The sequence below is a fragment of the Nothoprocta perdicaria genome, unplaced genomic scaffold, assembly GCF_003342845.1.
Source record: "Nothoprocta perdicaria isolate Ctin4 unplaced genomic scaffold, notPer1 scaffold_51, whole genome shotgun sequence".
Classification (NCBI taxonomy): Eukaryota; Metazoa; Chordata; class Aves; order Tinamiformes; family Tinamidae; genus Nothoprocta; species Nothoprocta perdicaria.
In genome coordinates, this window is record NW_020455766.1 from 1,775,876 (window position 1) to 1,795,548 (window position 19,673).

At 38.5% G+C, this 19,673-nt stretch overlaps 1 protein-coding gene across 6 annotated transcripts in view; it reads left to right on the forward strand.

The window, feature by feature from the left end:
* Positions 1–19,673, forward strand: part of NRXN1 (neurexin 1) — a 592,551-nt gene that overhangs the window by 331,755 nt on the left and 241,123 nt on the right. The gene's annotated exons all lie outside the window — the stretch shown is intronic.

Sequence of the window (19,673 nt, forward strand, 5' to 3'; positions counted from 1 at the left end):
TCTATTTGTTACTGTCAAAAGCTTTCAAACCTTCTGCATTGCCTTGTTCCAAGTTGCTAGAGAGGTGTTTCCAGTGAGAAGCACAAGGGACCGGAGCAGCTCACAAGAGAGGGAATTCTGAGATAAGTTATAAAATTGCTGATTATTTCAGCTTTGGATGTTGCCATTAAATAGGCCGTCTTTAATACATAATATAAAAAAGAACATAGAAATAGGTCTGGGGTGACTAGTGTAAGTTTGTGTGCATGTGAAATCAAATAGGCTACAAGAATTTTGCAAACATGAGGTGTTTTATCAGGTGTTTTTACAGGTTTTAAACTGATTATTTTCTGTATCTTTCATGAATGCCAAGAAAACTCCAAAATGGATAATGTGAAATGATGACACATAATGGTAAAAGGACCCATGTTTTCTAAAGGTTTAATGATATGATACTTGATAGCTATACTTCCCATTGTGTATCATTACTTAATTGTAGGAGGATTTATTCACAGTATGTGTTGGCTAGTACTATTTTTATTCAGTTATCTGTATGCACTGGTCTTTTCTGCCTCCCTCTCTCTTAGTTATTTTCTGCTTTTATTTAAAGAAATAAAATCATAGCAGTGTTTATTTTTTTTTTTCCTCAGTTGTCACACAAGCCATATTTATCTATTTCTTTATCCTGGACTCAAGATAACCATTGCTTTGCACTGTAATGCATAGTTTACAGCACCATTAGCAGGATATATTTAAACCAACAGAGAAAAAGTGAGAGAATTAGATATTGACATTGTCACTTCTCAAACCCAGATGTGTGAGCATACGAAGCAGAGGGAGAGGACAGCAGTGTAACATGCACTGGGATTTAACCTATATGACATGGACAAAATGTAAAGCATATTATGTGCAACCTAGTTTCAAAATAACAGATCTGTTTCTATGCACAAAGCAAACTTTAAAGCCATAGAAATTCACATGAATGCACTTAGTTCTTTAACTTTTTTTATTGGTATTTAAATGTATTATACAAGAACAGATCTTTTTATAGATACTGCAACAGATGGTCAAACACCATGCTTACCTACAATTATATCCAAAATCAGTGCGGATGGTTATATCATCAGAGACAATAATGGAACAAATGTTCACAAGTAAATCTGAACCATTAAAGGCTCAACCCACCCTGCAGATATCCAGGAGGCCAAATAGAATCCGGAATCTACACCTGATCTTGCCAAACACTGACAAGTCTGTTAGGTGAGCAGAAGAGTTAGAGATCCTCCCAGCTGAAACAATTCATTAATTTGTGTAAATTGGTTTAATTGCATCAGCTGAAGTGATATACTTTTTCAAATCACAGCTTTAAAAACCTTATTTCTAAAGCAATGTTTTGAAAACCTCAAAAATAACAAAACTGAAAATAATAAAATACTAAGTGCTTTTGGCTAGAAAAATGAATAGTTTTAGATAAACCACAATAACCATTTCTTTTCACCTTGGAAAAAAGCCAGCAAGGCAATTATTTGCTGAGTTCTATTTGCAGCAACAGAAAATAGCCTGAACTTCCATATGGCTGCTGCTTTCAAGGTGGGTTGTTCTGCTCAGAGCCACTTCATGGCCATGTAGTTCACACATATTGAGGATACTCCAAGCTGGCCAGGATAGTGGGGTACTTACACAGCCCAAACGGGACTTAATAGAGCCTAAATATCTCATGGTAGATTACAGCAACCTTGTCTTATTCTTAGGTAATTCCTCCCAAAGTTATGTCCCACTAGTTAGCTGATAAAATGGTGCTGAAGCATTTTTCCTCTTTGTAGCCAAGTGAATCAATTCATACAGCTTTTTAGTGTTTTAGTGTCTTTTAAAGTGGACAGAGAAAAATATTCTGTGGCCTTTCAAGATCAGGGACAGAGCTTTCATTGCTGCTCTAAAACCAGTCATTGCACAAGCTAGAAAACTCGATTTACACAGGTAAAGATAAGGCTTGACCTGTGGTTTTGGCTGTTCAGGTGCTCGCCTGTGTGTTCTGTTGTCTCTTAGGCTGTCCAAGGTGGTCTGCTCATTCTCCTTTCCCTATAGCAAGGGTAAATGTGTGTGTGTATGCATGCATGAACATGCTGTGTGTGTCCACAGCAGTGCAAATCAATAGAATGGCTTCCATAATAGCTTTTAAAGCAAGAGAATTACTGTAAATGATCAGAATTTTTTTTATATCTGTATTGGTTACACGTCCATCTATACCATTTTTTGTTGATAACTCTTGTTTACTGGATATTTGGTAAAATATTTTACAGTACAAACTTAGTTAAAAATCTTACCGAAATTCATACTTCGTGATTGTTTTGAAAGTATGTGATGCTTTAGAAATACCTTAAAAATTAACACAGCCTGCCTTGAAAAATGCCTAGAAAAATATCATGTATCCCTTTGGGAGAAAGCTTCTTAGGATTGTGCTCTTCAGTTGACAATTATTTCTTCATGCTGTTCATGTACTTTTAGCCTTCAGCATCTCTTAAAAGAATTGCAGGTGAACCAGACTTTCACTTTTGCTATCTCTTTTGTATGTGCTACATTTTCTAGTGGTACAAAAAAGAAAGGTAATTAAAGAGAGGGGAGGGAAGATTTTTTTCCCTCTTCCTTTTCAGAGGGATAACCAAGACACCTGGAGGAATGCCAGACAAGCTTCATTCTGCATGCACGTTTGCCAGGATCATTGTTGCAAGTGCTCGTGCCATTGGTCCTGTATAAAAATGAGTATTGAGAGAGGGAGAGCAGGTATGAGAAAGGAAGCAGAACTGGATGGTTCTGCAGCAGTTTTTATTTGCTTTTATTTGACAAACTACAGCTCTTTTTCAAAAGCATCACAAAAAAAAAAAAAAAAAAAAAAAAAAAACATTTGTTAAGATAGCATAGTGGAATGAATTGGGAAGATAGTTTTTGAATGCAGATTTCTTGAAAGGCAGATCAGGCCTATTAGGCTTCCGATGAAAACCGGGATGTGGATCATCTGCACCTAGAATCTGTGCAAGTGACTGGAAGAGAGCAAAGATCTCTTGCAGAGAGAAACACCCATCCACAATCTTCCACCAACAGCCCTTCTGCCCAAACCCATCTCAGATGTGCTGCAGGGTGGGTGTTTCTTTTCTCTCTCCCTCTCCATTGCCTGGTAAACTCGCCTGGGAATCAAATCCTGTGCTCAATACTGTACTCAGTGTTTCCTATGGAAGAGAGAGGAGCCCTTTGCTACCTGGAGGACACTCCGGGAAGTCAGGACTAGAAGCCTTACAGAATGAAACCCAGCAGCTAGTTAAGCTGTGGCTGTGACCGCATTAGCATTTCACTCCAACTCCATAATAGTCTGTAATGTTTTATGGACAGATTGTGCCGTTAAGATTGAATTTCAGAATGTGTTTTTTACAGATGAGAAGTTATTTAACACCATTTGCAAGGCCCACTCAATTGCCGGGTGGAGGGGCTTTGTATTCAGACATAAATTTAAAGGCCATAATCCCCGAATGGTTTGCTCTGCTTTCCAAACCTGCCAAGTAAGTTGGCCTGATTTTTTCATTTCCAAATGAAAGGTAGATTGCTTTCCTGTTATTTTAGCTAGACCCAGAGGATTCTCGCCTGCTCTAACTGCTTTTCACCCCACTACTTTTCAGAGTTAACTTGAATATACAGTCAAAAGAGAAACTTTTAATTTATGGCATTGAATTTAAAAATAAGAGCATGAAAAATAGAATGATTATATGGAGAGCCAGCGTCCCTGTAATGCAGATTACACCTAGGTAGTGAACACACAAGCATCTCCAACTTCCCATCTCCAAGTCAGTGTCCTGGCCTCATCCTGACCCCTTGGGTGCACCAGTCCTGCTTGCACCTTGGTTTCTCTGGCAAGAAAAATGGAGACCATAGACCCAAATACCACAGAGCCCTTCACGCAGGCTCCTCACCAGAATATCTAGGAGCACACTGTATCACACACTGCATTTGCAGTCTTTCCTGCCCCAACATTCATGGTCACGTCAGGGGAGCGCTCAGTGACTCCTGCTTTAGAAGAGGATGGAAGGAATTCAGGCTGAGAGCAAAGCTTCTTCTCCGGTTGTTGAACCCTTGATGGTTATTTCCTTTCTAATCCTTGCAAAATGTTATAATAGCTAATGTTAGAATTAGAGATATTCTTATTTCTTTTGCTTTTCTTCTGGCAAAGTTACATAACGCTAAGCAGCTGTAGCTCCGGCAGAGGGCAGGAAAAGTTATAAGTCAGTGTGAAATTATCCAAGGATAAAGGAGAAATTCTTCTCTTACAATGCTGTATGTCCACAGTAAATAAACTGCTGTTGCTGGAGTGTCCTTGTATACACCACTGTGCTTGAATGAGAATTTGGCTCTCTAGGTTCTACCTTGAAAGGAAATATTAATAGCAAACCCTTTCATTAATGAAGTTGCTTCAGTTAGGCTTGCAGATCCTTATAGCAAATAGGCAGAAAATCTTTAAAAGGAAGGAAAGGAAAGGAAGCAGGGAAATTTGAAAAGATTCTCGTGGAAAAATAGCCTGGTCATGCTGGGTACCTGCTGGTGAGAGCAAGACTGAAATAAAGTTCAGTTCACATTGTTTTACAAAATACAGGGATTTTGACACGGTATGACTGTCTGCTTTTACATTTAAAAGACACCCTGGCATTCTGCTGAGCAAGAAGATCCTTTCTGTTTGGCACATTGTTTGGGCAGTATTAGAACAAGTTAAGGTTACATTTTGACCAATATTTGGGTTATATTTTTGCTTCCTTTGCCTTTTTGCAGAAAGCTGATTTGTGCATTTTCAATATAATGCAAAATTTTGTTTCCTGTGTTGATAGACGTATTTAATATATACCCGAATGAGGCTTATGCTTGTACTTGCTGGCCAGTGTGTGGCCTGATGTGCAAACCATTACTGCTATATTAAAATCATTGTATGTGTGCTTATTTGCATCAGTTGAGCATTTATCCAGATATATTTTAGTTTTCATTCCTAAAGTTATCATCCTAGATGTGACAGGAGCTCCTTTTCTTAATCTTCCCATGTGAAAAGGGCCACTTGCCACCACAGTGATTAAATTCACACTCCATTTCTCCCTATGTAAAAATTGAGATAATATTTTCACTTTTAGGACAAATGAAGTTTAATAGGTTGGGATTTACATGAAAAAAACCACTGCATTGATAGGAAATAAACAATTAAAACCAGGCTGTTAACATTTGAGGAAATATTAAGTCATTGAAGAAAACAAAGATGTATTTTAGGGATCGTATTTTACACAAGGATAGTGGCATTCTCTACGAAAGATGATGGAATTGTATCAGTGTATAGAGTAATTGTGTGATTTATGCTACTTGACATTGCTAAAAATGAATAAGTGAGAAGTTCTTGGGATAAAATCTTAGAAATCTCTTTTAAATAAAGAGGGGAACAGAGGAAGTGAGGGGAAGGAATGGGAAGAGGTGGAATGACAGTGCAATTGTAGATCTATAAACTATTTATATTAAACCACTACTGTGCATGTGACATCGTGACTATAAGTCATTCTGAGGTAAAAAATGAGAATTTAATTCCCAGTGTATTGTTTTTGAAATGTGATTTAATGGTACTAATCATGTAGTAGTAGACTTGGATGCTTGAAGTCCATGTTTCACAACTGCAGTAAAGCACGTACTTAGTAAAGGAGATTTTTACTAGCCTAAGTGTTCCATGGCTGTTTAGTTAAAATCTTGCTGAAAAATTGTTTTTTTCTTTTTTCTTTTTTTATTAAATTGCTCATTAATATGACGTTACTTCAGTATTTATTGCCTTAATTAGGTAAGCCTATGAGCAAAGGATCTCTTAGAGACTGCAGAGAATCCCTGAACTGAACATACCAGAGCTGTTTCCTCTCTCTTCCCTACACCTGCATGTGTACATAGGCAGGCACACAGCCTTCCTCCTTCCCTTCTTATTTCATAAACCTCTGCTCACTTTTATAGCTCTGGTGATTTGCCCAGCAGTCAATAGTCACCCTGAAGGCCAGATGACTTCTCAGGAAGGCAGAGAAGTTTTTTCTTTAAAGGAGGGTAGACAATGCAACCTAGTTGTATTACTGTGTCTTTTTTGGAAACACTATCCACGGAAAAATTAATTTGGAAAGAAATGCAACCCATAATGATATTCCGTTGAAACAACTGATGCTTGGCTTTCTGAAAACCACGAGGAAAACAAGACATAAAAATTGTCCTTGTTCAGGAGCAGTAAGCAAAGATTGTGTATAATTGGACAGTTATGAATCAATGCAACTGCATACTCGTTTATGCATCTTGGCAAAATGTCAGGCTTCCTAAGTAGGAAAAAAAAAATAGAATCAGAACACTTATAAAATAATTAAATTTATTAGCTTTGTAGGGTTTGGGATAGAACAAGATAACTTTGATCTTTCCATTTGAAATTTATTATGTCCAATTTTAGGGCTGAAGCTTTTCTGAAATGTGATGGAAAGAGCTTTACTTTCTTTTTCAAAAAGCGCAGCACTAAATTTAGCTGTCTATTTCATAAGTATATTAAAAGAATAAATAATTGTGAATTACTTTCACTCAGTTTTCTGTAGATATTCTAAAATCACTTGAGTTCATTGATAGAATTAGAGTCTGGTAAGTCAAATGTTTCTAGTTTGTATTTCATAGTGTATTATGGATTCCTATTTGTCTTCTGCTTCTTTTCATTTTTTGATGCTACTTTCTGCACATCCCTTCAATACCCCTTCACTATGCCCTAGTTCTTGTGACAGCATCCTATTGGATAGGCTTTTCACACTGCTCTAGGGATGCTGATCCTTGAATTCGATGGATATGACATTGCAGCTGTGAGTTTGATTAGATAATAATGGGGTTTATTTTTATCCAATGCTTTTTTTTTTTAGTCAGTACAATTTTCATGTTATTTGGATACTTTTATGTGTGTGTATGTGTGTGTGTATATATACATATATATAATATAATATAATCCTGGTTAAGAATTTGGAATAGAACGATAAGAATGGTTTATTTTTTACAATCTCTATTTAGAAAATTGCAGAAAAACACTATAAAGCAGACAGATAATGCTTTCTGGAAAGTCTTACCTGCATGTGTATTTTATTTTGTGACACTTGTTTTTGGAATAGAAGTGCAACATCCACAGTGGAGCAGAAATGAACTGAAATGGGCTTATTTTTAAGATGTGGGGATACAGTTAGGCTATGGATCAAAGGAAATACTTTTGTTAAAGAGCAGGGGAATGGGAGTTACACTGGGAGTGTCCTGCTGCAAAGAAATTCAACAATCATAATGATCTCTAATGAGTCTATTAAATTAGAGACAAAATCTGAGAATACCTGCTAACAAAAAGACATGGTCCTCTTCAAATGGGGATGTAAGCAGCAGGTAATTTGCTCTGGAGACACTCTCTCACCCTTCATTTCGGTGCAATATAGCAGGGAGGGAAAGAAGAGATGATGAATGTTAGGAGACTTGTCAAGGGTGTAACCAGTATAGATTTAAAAGGACATAACTCTAGGAAGAGCCAGGGAGATTCTACTCCTCCCTATCTCCAGTAACAATAGATCATAACCTTTACCTTCCCCTGGGTTGAAGGTAAGATCTTCTTCCTCATAGCTCCTGCAAGCAGATTTAACTCAAGCTTTACTTTGAAATATAAAAACAAGCTATTTCAGTCATGTTTTAGTCCACTTTCATGTGCATCTGTCCAAATTGCTTCACAGAAACTTCTTTATTTTGTACATTCAAGTAGCTGCATATCCATCAGGGCATCAGGGTATTCAACTATCTGAACTACTAAGGAGAAAGACAGAGAGAAAAAATAATTTAGAGAAGACGTTGAGAATTCTGTTGTTAGTAAGTAGAGGATTAAAAGGATTTGGAGCAGGAGGTATCCCTAAATGTAGGAGTGAAGCTTAAGTCATGTGAAGAATGAGTATTTAATGAATGCCTTTAAGCCTGCTGGGTCCAGGAATATGAGATAGCTTGAACAACCTGCATGTTATTTATCAAGCAGAAATAAGGTGTGCAGCCTTGGTATAGGTCACAGTAAATAAATAAATCTAATCATGACAGATTTTAATCCATGTTAAAGCCTGACAAGTGTGTGTGTGTGTGTGTGTGTGTGTGTACATGTGTACACACATGTGCATGTCAGCCAGATGTTCACATATCACAAGTTATTTATCTAAAACCAAAAGTGGATCATGCAACTTCTTTCTGTTTTTCTACTTGCCTAGAATCTTTGTGCCTGATGCATTTTCTTCTTTCTTGAATTCATTTGGAGTTGCTTTGTGTTGCGATCTAGAAAAGAAAATCAAGGTGAAGTGATATTTTGTTTCCTATTCATTTGTTTACTACAGGCCTAGCTAAGTTTGGTGGCTCTCATTTTTATTTTCTAAGAAATGTTTTGAACCATCTGGGAAATAGGCTTGTCATCTCTAGTAACATCATATATGGAGCACAAAGAGACTGACGTTAAGAAGTTTACTCTTTTCTGCATCAAATCTGTGGAGGGGGAAAGGGAGACCTAGGGAGTATTTTCCTTTCTTTGGTTTAACTACTTAGAGAGCACAGTTGTATACATATATTTGTGTGTGCATATATGGTCTTATTCATAGCAACAAAAAGATGGAGAGGTCCCTAAGAGGTCCCTGAAAAGCATCAATTATATTTGAGTAGTTCTAGACAAACCTGTGCCTAACCTGTTCTGAAATAATTCTAATGATGGAGATTTTACAGCCTTCTGGGCAATCTTTTATAGTGCTTCCCTATTCTTGCTGGTGAGAAGTTTTTCATAAAATCCAACCTGATTCTTAATTGCTCCAATTTGGCTCATTTCTTTTTGTCCTATCCATCATGAGGAGCAGCTATTTCCTTATTCTTTTGAAACAACCTTTTATATATTTGAAGGGGATTATCATGTTCCCTTGCAGTTGTCTCTTCTCTAGCCCAGTCCTTTCAAGCTTTCTTACAGCTCATGTTCTCTAGACCCTGGTCATGTTGCTCTCCTCACTGTTCTCTCAATTGGCTCATATCTTCCCGGAGTGCCATGTCCAAAATTGTACCTAGTATTCCTGCTGAGGCTTTATTAATGCCGAGCTGAGGGGAAGAATGACTTCACATTTTCACAGGCTATACTTGTGTTTATGCATTCCAATCTGCTGTGAAGCAGATGCCAGCCCACAGTGTCACCCTGAGCCACACTAAAGCATGCAAGCTCTCGCTGAAGCTAAACAACTAACAGGGAAAGAAGCACCGATCGTTTTACTTAGCATGCCCTCCCACATATCTATAAGAAAATGTGATCAAGATTTATTGACTGTAAAGATATGGGAGAAAAGTCAAGGTCTTAATTTTGAAGAAAATAACGTTTGTTTTTTGCCATAACAAAGTATCAATCATCAATATTTACTCTGCTGTTAGGGAGTCATATCCACTAACCTCTCGAAACAGGGTACTTCTACTAAGAGTGACTGAATGACTTGAGAGAAATCATGCATTGCAGGTTAATGGCCAGCTTTGTATTAATGCTCTGGATTTTCTCAGTCCTGTGCTTATAGCCAACTAGGTCAGAACATTTCCCAATGAAACTTGTGTATTCTCTGCTAACCATTACTGAAATGCTTGACAAGCTCATCAGTGTGACCATAAAACTTCAGAGGAATGGCTGTTTATCCTTTCGATACGGAGAAGTTAAAATAGAGACAGTAAATAAATGTAAATAAATTAACAAAATATTAACTGCCGGGGTCCATTCTGAATAGGTAATTCAGGGATTCCCTTTTATTAATCTTTTTACATTCCATGTTTTCCAAAACCACAGCAGTATTGGAGAGGAGAAAGAAATTTATTTTAAACACCTAACTAGAAATTCCCTTCTGGAAAACCAATCTTGTGATTCTGCTTATTTCTGAGCTTCCTCAGTGAAAGCAAGCCTGTGCTGTATGGCTTACACATTATAAATCTCCTTTGATGAAAAAAGAAGAAAGAAATAGAAGCTCACAATAATACATGTTGAATATACCAGAAACTTTTTAATATAGTGAATTGCATAATTGAAGTCCTCCTTGACTAGGAAAGTTACCTGAAGTCTTTAAAACTGTGAGCTATATCCCCTGTACCATTCAATAACTCATTACCAATTAAATATAAGGATATTATACTGTGTATAGATCTAATCTTTTGGAAGAATTCCATGAGAAGCTATTGCACTTGTGGGATATGCTGTATATATAATGGATCTTTATTTTAATGGCTTAATCATTGCTCTAAATCTTCTTTTGCCTTAATGATAAATTGATTATTAGTGTGAAGAAGGTGAGAATAAAAAATACTTTTTAATAATTTACAGCTCATCTTGATTGGGCTGGAACATTTTAGCATGAAGAGAGTGCCCAGGTAGTCAGCTTGTTTAAATTCAACTCAGGTCAGTAGAAAAACATCTGAGAGCCTGCCCTTCAACTCTTACATTGTGGCTTTCCACCAGATCATTTGTATCAGTGCTCAAAAATACGTGGCAACATGAGCATTACTCTTGTGTGTGTTGCAATTCATAAACCTTTTATGTGATTGCAATTCTGTCTTTGAAGTTCGCTCCTAGCTGAACTAAGGTTGCTCATTGATCCATATAATAGTCTCAAATGCTACTTTCTGCTATGATGGGAAAGAACGAACTGTGGATCCTGGTCCCAAGCTTTCTCTCAGATTGTGTGATCCAGGGCAGGTACCATCCCTGTTGCATGGCAAAATGTGGAGTTATACACCCAGTGCTGGGACTGTTTCCTTTAGGTGTTGACATAGGAGGTTTATCTCCTACCGCCCCAGCTGACGTAGTTAGTGTGCCACCATCTCACACTGAGCTTTCTTGCCAATATTTTGACAATTTAATTCTAGCAACAGTAATTAAAGTTTAGCATAGGATAATTATGTTTTCTATAAAGCTATTTTACAGGAGCAAGGTAAATGGAAAGAGAGGTTCTGAGTACCTGGCACGATAAATTCATTCATAACATATTTTAATCTTCCTTTGGTGCTCGCATGGTTCCATAGCAGGAAGTTAGTCGTGATGGGTTTTTGGGCATTACCCAGAGTAGCAGTATTCTGTAAAATGCACTGATTTGTGCTATAGGAATAACTAATGCTGACTTCAGAAGCAGTTCTGAAAAGAAGATAGAAAAGTAGAAAATTTCAATCCCAGATAAAAATTTGGAAGAAATACAAAAGGCTTTTTTTTTTTTTTTTTTTTTTTTTTTAATAAGGGCATGGGAAATGGTGGAAGGGAATGGGAAATCATCATTTTCAACATAAAAAAAAAAAACCTCTTAAGTGTGGTGTTGTGATTTTCACAGCATTTTTGTAATTATGTTACCTTCTAATGTTACCAAATGAAAAAAAAGTTGCACTGATTTTTTTTTTTTTTTTCTTCTCAGCTTCATTGCTTATGCTACTTTGTAAAGTACTTTGATATATCTGGGTGAGAACAACTATGCTATCACTGAGCTTTTCTAAACAAAGCAGGCAGAAAACAGTAGCATATACACTACCAACTTTACTAACAAAACAACAGTTCAGAGAAAGGCAGGGATACGGAAAAACCATGATAATTCGTATTATGTGATTGTCTTCCTCTGGTGCATGGCATAATTCTGATTAAAATTACTGGCAGTACTTCGTGTGCATCAAAGGAAAAACAGCTCCAGGAATTGACATCCTGTTAAATGTGGAGGAGCTATTATAAGCTATGTAGTGGCTCAATGTGGTGGGTTTTTTTTTGAAAACTTCCAAACGAAAACCTAGTCTATTTTATGCCCCTCAACTTTTCCTGGGCAGCAGTACTGAACCATATAGCCAAAGGTGGCCATCAGAACACCTGTATTTTCTATTGAAATCAGTGATAGTTTTAGCATGTTCAGGAATTCAAAGGATTAGATCATTATCCTTTTTTAGGTCCCCTTTCTTTTCATTGTCTTTATTAAAAGAAAAAGTAGATCTAAGGGTGTTAAAAGAAAATGACTGAATTTCTAAGACTTTAAAAATAAATACACATCTTATATTTTTTTCCCTCTGAGTATAACTTTTGTTATAGGCCTATTTTAAATAGATCAAATTAGGCAAGTTCTTATAGAGCTGAGAAGTTGCAGGTGGAAAGTCTTGCATTTTATTTCTTGTTACAACCTGTTTTTCAAAGATAAGCAGTGACTCGTAATTTTAATTGTATATTGTAGGTGCTCTGTCTTAGCCAACAAAATGTTTAATTCATTAAAAAATAGAATACCATTATGAGCTGATTTAAATGATTTTCTGTTTCCATTCTCATAGCTACAGCTATTCCTCTGCAGACACGTTAAGGAGAATGGGCTTGATCCTACAAAGCCTCTTTATGGGGATAGTCCTTTCCCATACTGGTTGTCCCACTAAGTCGATCGGATATTTACAGAATTCCTATCCAGCTCTATATAAAAATGATGAACGCCAATGCATCCATAATTATTCAAAATATTGGCATTTAAGTGATCTCTAAGTGTATTAAACATAGTACTGGCTCTAATCCCATACTGAATGTTCTTGTCAGAGCTTTATAGATACAGACTCGTAGGTGCAGAGAGTTTAATCCTGCATTGCACAGTTTTATAGCGAGTGAAGATGAGAGCGTTTGAAACCTTTCAGCACTGGTGTTAAGGGTCTGCTTTTGCCAGGCCTTACACATGCAAATAGTCTTTCTCCCTGTGACTGATAACATTGATATAGCTTGTCAATCAGCTATTAAGGGACTAATCGTTTGTTAGGGGATTGCCCAAGGTTGTACTGAAAAGCTGTGGCAGAGCCAGATGCAGAACTTTTAATCTTTTTCTTACTCCCAATGAGAAGTGTAGAATAGCATTAATGAAGAGAGTACGGAATATCATCTACAGTCTACCAAATATCATCACAGTAGTAGTTAATTTTATGGTATCCGTGGATGAGGAATGTGTGTCCTGAGACAGTAAAGTGTGGGTAGCTGTCTTTATTTGAATGCCTCAACAAAAATCTTTATATTTTCTATGTTAGAGTCACCTATATTTGTCCTTTGTGGAAGAATAAAACACATGTATCACTAGAAGTTCTCCCTTGTTAAGGTAATTATCTTTGGCTTGTGAAGCAGCTTAGTTTTTCTTGCTCTATCAATAGGCCTGCTCAAAGAATCACAACATAAAGGGTTTTATCTGTGTTATTGATTGGCTAGAAAGCAATGTGTTAGGGGCTCTGTTGGAGCTTCTCTAGTGACTATTTATTTAAATTGGAAAAAAAAAAAATCAGTATTATTTGAAAAAAAAATAACTAGAGCTTTCATTTAACATTACAAAAGAGGGCATTGCTTAATCCCTGAAGTAGGAAATTGCTTTTCTTCATGATCCATTGCTTTCATACTGTTTCTGGCTGGTGGTGCTGAAGGAAGGAAAACCGATGTTCTCACTCTGTTTTCACTGTATCTATTTTCGTATGCTTTACTAAAACTTGGCTATTAAATTGTGGTTCAGGTATAAAGGGAAAGGGGAGCTTGACTGTCTGATGATCTTTTAGTCTCAGATGGACATCTGCAAATATTGAAGCCAACCAAAAATTTACAAGGGAAACTGGAAAAAAAAAAAAAAAGGAAATTGATGATTTGAAACAGTATATCAAAGCTGAAGTCATATGTGATGTTGCTGTTCTTTGAGACGCTGCTATGGGCTTATATCTAAATTCAGCAGTGCGTCGCAAGAAGATGAAGGAGTATTTTTTTCTTCTCTTCAGATCTTGTGCAGATAGAGAGAAAAAGCAAGCAGCAATTAAGAGCCAAAGGCAGAGCTGGTTAAAAATAATGCTATCGTGCTTTATCTTGCTTGATTCTTTTTTTTCTTTTGGAAAAAAAAGCTATTGTTTCAATCGCTTCTAACATGCATTACAAAAATATAGCATGTTACAGCTCAAGGCTGGACTGAGCAATGTTAAGCAATGATTATTTAACAGCAGAAGTTACAATATTTAGTTAATGACGGTCTGCCCTTCTCAGGACAGGGCAGAGAATGCTTTCTAAAAGTAAATGTAAGTTAGCAGCACTGATGGTATTTTTTCCTTAGTGGCAACAGTGAAAGTTGTGCTTGTGCACAGTTGTGTGCTGGTTCCTTTTCCTGTCAGTCGTGGTGGTGACTCCTCTTTGGTTTTTTAATTTGAATGATTTTTCTTTTTTTAGTCATTTAGTCTTCCAAGTTGATAAGTTAATCAAAGGTTATGCTAACAAAATAGCAGTCTGTAAATAATTATGATAGTGAGCTTTGATTTCGGTACGTAACAGAAAAGGTACCTGTAGGTTTTATTTTGAGTTCTTGCTTGTGCTAGCTATATGAGGAAAATAGCAAGACCGCACCATATGCCCAATAAAAGGTTCATTAGAAAGGCATTAGTAGACTAATCCAGCTTACTCTGTGGTTTATTTTATTTAGAATGTAATAAGGTAAGTTCATTAGTTTGCAGACTTAATGTTTTCTACTGTACCTCAAAGCAACCAGTAACAATTCCATTGAGACTCAGCAGATCTCACTAACACCTGTCAAGATAAACACATGACTCTCTAGGGGAATCATCTTGGCAACATAACTGAGCAAATCTGGAAAAAAGTAAGTCTTTCACACACAAAAGAATATTACCCAGTATAAACTTGATTAATGATTTTTCACATGCCTCTGAGGTCATATATATCTTTTAAAGTGGAAAAAAAAAAGTCAAATCAATCTCTGAAGAATAAATATTTTGGAGCATACATTTGAAATGTATTTTAAAAAAACTTGAAGGATGTAGAATAATTATGCAATTTCAGTTGAGCATCAGAAAGGCTGTCTGAGACCTGCAATTGAATCTCCATCCCCTCAGGGCTAATATATTAGATTACAAGGATTATTGCAGTGCCAGTATTTGTGCCACTACGTTTAAGGCTATGGAAGAATTTCCGTTTTAAACCTGTGTGTTCAGCGGTTCAGAATTTATCTTGTTACTACAGTTGCTGCACAATGGTGATACTTTCTTTAAAAAATGAAGGGAAAAAAAGAAGTGAAGTATGTATTTGGATACTTTGAAGTTACAAAGGCAAAAATTTAGTGCTGTCTTCTTACAACTCTGCTTTTGAATTCTATCATTTCCGCAGCTGAGGTGTAACACTAACGGGCACTATCTGGGATGTAAATCAATATTCTTAAGCTAGAAGTGTAGACAGAATGGTAGCCGGCCATCCCTACCCTTTGCTTTGCCAACACTGTTGCAGAGTATTGCCTTCAGGGAGGGCAGAAAGTGGGATTCCAGGTACATTGCCTTCTCCATTAAGGTCAGGAAGGAGCAGGGAGACAGGCATGACATCCTATCCTGCTTGAATGCTACAAGTCTACAGTCCCTTAAATGCCTTTCAGTACGGAGGATTTGTAGATTTATCCTTCATTCCTGTGAGTTCGTATTGGAAGAGGAAGGGAACTCTAGCCAAAGTATTAACACAATTGGCAAAAAAAAAAAAATTGAAAAAAAAAAAAAGAAAGAAAAAGAAGAAAGAACATTAAATAGCATGATAGCACTGGCAGCCAGCAAGAGAGAACTGTGAGCAGAGTATGAGACACCCTCCTCTGGGCAGGCCAAGCAGTGCTAACACAAGTAACCGTAGATGAACTGGGCAAAGTGCCCTGAAGGCTGATAGACCTAGACTATTTCAGACCCAAAGGGAGCTTCCTTTCAGAGCTGTAATTCCCAGTGGGAAAATGTTCTGCAACATCTTCTATTCTGAATCGAGGAATCGGGCTTATGTACATGGTTTCAATAAATGAAACAAAATAAAAATCAGCTTGCTTTTGACAGCAAGGAAAAAAGAGAAGGAGATTATTGCTCTTGCTATACATACATGGGTGATGAAAATTTAATATGAAGATTTAAAGCCATTTGGTGGACAGACTTACTATTAACTGAACCAGAGTTTATTTTATATGATTATATATAGAGAGAGAGAATATCCACACTGCAGCAAAAGCTGCCTAAACATTTCCATTGTAAACTTCTTTTTTTTTCTACATAATATATCTGTACTCTGCCAAATTTTGAATACCTCACCAAAAAAAAAAAAAAAAAAAAAAGAAAAGAAAATCCTATGTATTTTACCATTGTGCAAACAGTCTATCCATAGCTATTGTCTTTTTTTTTTTACCTTGTGAGCCACTGAATAGTTCATGTGATAGATGTTATTGGTAAACTAAAGTGTTTCTGGCTTCTCCCTGTGTTATTTTGCATTAGGGCACAAACTGGTCACAGTATGTACATCACTGATTGTCATTAGGCAACCTGGCCAAAGGTTCAGCATCTTGCAGCCCACTGGCTTTTGAAAGAACCACTTTCTCCTGTTTAAAAGAGGAAAAAGAACTTATTTTCTTCCTGTGGAAAATCAGGCAATTTTAGATTTAGATTTAGATCTTCCGGGACAGGCTCTTAAATTCCTCAGGGTTTGTAGCAATAAGCTAGATTGCTGCTAGGTTGAACAAAATACCTTACACATTCTCCTCTAAGCCATTGTCTGTAGGACTGATAAATTTTGGCCTGCTTAATTGCAGTCACCAAATTTCCACGGGTTTACAAATGAAATGAGATTCCACACACAGTTGTAGAGAAAAACTTTACTGGAAGCACATAGGAGGTGTTAAAGTGTTCAATGAATAGTATTCCCTGTAAATGGAAACTTATTTGTTTAGTTTTCTGCCTGAGTTTGAGCTTCAGGGCTTTAGGTCTTTATGTTGCAATGCAAAGTGCAAGATGTTGTTTCCGGAGCACAGAGATGGATGGAGAAGCCTGGTTGCATAAGCAGGCAGTTAACCTGGTGCAGCCCTGAATTTCCCTGACAAGTGCTGCTAGCCTAAGGCATGGTCTGCGCTTAAATTTTGCCAGCATAGCCAAAGTTGTTAATTGATACAGTTGTATTGACAAGGGTTGGGGTGTAGGGAAATTCAGTTCTCTCTGAAAGAAATATCTGATTTTTATCCAAGGAAATCATTTAAATTATACTCGCAGAAGTGCCCTTTTTATTTATATGTCTCCTTTAGGAGCATTTGGTATAGCTCAGTAAAAGAAGACAGAAAAAAAAAAGGTGCCTCTGCTGCTTTTATAGTTTAGGATATGCTTAGAAACAAGTTAACCAGGGGAGATAACCTGATCCAAATTGCATTAGGTGTCAGCAGGGCCTGGACAGGGGACTAAAATGGGGTCCAGAAAACTCCAAAACCAAAAAACCTCACTGAGCTCAGCATGGATGCATGACTGAAAAATTGAGAGGTATACTCATTTTTGAGCACTGCAGCTTATCTGCTGTTTTTATTTGCTCTAGCCACAGCAGAACATATATTTAGTTTCACAGAAGCTCTGTTTTTGCATTTTTGCACCACTTCTTCCTTCTCAGAGCATGGCCTGCACAGACTGATACTGAAATGCTGCTTGGGTTAAATAAGAGCTCTTAAATAAGAGCTAAGTGCCTACATAGCTTTGTGGAGATTGGCCTCCATGTGCTTAACTCTTCGTTTGAACAGGAAGGAGCAAAATAATCCATTAATTTAACAGTCCCTAAGTACTGTTTAACATCATAATGTAACACCTAAAAATGACCTGTTATAATCCATCTGATGAAAAAAAAAATGCTCTCTAAGTGGTCTCCAAACACAGATTTGAACTAGAAACTTTAGTGGCAGTTATGGGTGTGCGCAGCATAAATAGTACACATTTAATAACCCTGGGCACTTAAAGGCCCTTTTTATCTTCAGTAAAATATTAAATGGAGTACTTCTGAGGTATCTAAACATTTTATTCATTTGTCCTTGATATTTAAGCACTCTATGCCAAAGATGATGACAAATATAGTAAGAGTTTTCACTAAGATGCTCCATAGCCAAGCACACAGAGAAGCACAGCCGGTCTCTCACTGTATCCACACCGAAGCATATTTTAGATGCTCTATCAGTGCAGAGTCTGAAAGGGATCTGTAGAAAGACCCTGTTGCAAGGCTAGATCTAAGGGTCTGCTTAGAAATCCTGCAGCGAGGTCCAGGCGCTTTCCTAGTCTGGCCTTTCCTAACAAAATTCCCACCTCTTTAAAGCAGTGGTAGAATAGAGGTCTTGATGAAAGGCTTCAAACAGCCCAGCAGGAGACGGTCTAGACAGGACTTGCCAACTGGAGTTCCCCGTGCCAGCTATATTGTTACCCGGTTGGCAATATTGGGTTCCTATTTCAGCAAAATGATGGCAATTTTAAGTTACTCATCTGTAGGATGTCTAGAATCATTAGCAACAGTCAGTTAACTAGTGCATGTTTCTAAAACTACTGCAATGTGTGAAGAGTTTACTGAAGAACTGGTTCTGGCAACTGATTGAAATACTGTGTTTTATGAGTCTGATTCATGGATTGAGAGAAAGCCCAGCAAAGCCGTGGCATTTTTTGGCTGAAACTTTTGATGTGTATTACTTGCATGAACAGGAAGTGCATAGCAGGGTCTTTGATTTCAGGAGGGTTGGCAAATCCAGGCTGACGTTTCTTGGAGATTTCTTTTAATTTTGCTTTCTTCCCTTAACTCTGAGTTAAGGAAAGCGACAGTGCACGGCAGTTGCAAGCTGATAGTTTGGAAGATGTGGCAGGAGTGGGGGTTATACTTCTCTTACCCCAGGGCTTCTTGGCAGAGGATGGAAAGTCATTGCATTTCCTAGCTTATAAATTGCTCCGGGGCTCTCTCCCAACCATCTCCCTCCCTCTCTCCATATCCGTGGGCAAGGAAAGCAACCCGGCCTGGGCTGAGCAGAGCCAGGGGGAGAACCTCTCCCTTTTCTCAGCCCAGGAAGGATTACGCCTTGCATTCCCATCCCTGGAAAAGCAGCTCCGCACGTTACCGCGCCTTGCCCCGCAGTCGCGGCGCGCGGGCTCGAGACGCGTGTTCGCGCCGCCCGCTCCGCGCCCTCTCCCTTTCACGCCCATGAGCTCATGCAGCTGAAGGGATCCGCAGGCGGGAGGAGGCGCAAAGTGCGCGGCTGCAGCAGCGCCCGGCGGCGGCGCGGGAGGCACCGCGCTGTCCCGCGGGGACGCGGTGCCCCGCGGGGACAGGGACACGGGTGCCCCGGGGGAAAGGGCAGCGGTGCCGCCAGCCCCGCGTGCGGCCGGGGGCTCCTGCGCGGCGCTTGGGGCACGGTGCGCGCTCCCGGGCACGGGCTGCTGCAGGGGAATAAAAAGAAAAAGGAGGAAGAAAAAGGAGGGAAAAAAATAAAACGAAAAAAAGAGGGGTGACTCTTTGTTAGGCGTCGCGTGTGTAATTACCGGACAGTCGGAGCCGCTGCCGCCTTTGGCAGCAGCCAGGTGTATTAAGCATCTAAGGGAAGAAGTTTAGGCCAATTGACAGTCCCGGAACGGAGCCTTTCGCAGCTGCCGGGGGTCGGCGCGGCCGCGGTGCCGGGCGGGGGGCAGCGCCCGCGCGGAGCGGCGCGGAGGAGCGCGCCGGGCTCAGCCTCCCTCCTTAGCATAGGCTCGTCCTCCGCATTGCATCCCGGCGCCCGTGATTTGCTGTTCGGAGACTGCAGATTTGCATAGCCCTGCTCTCCGCGAGCATGGCTTTCTTTTTTTTTTTT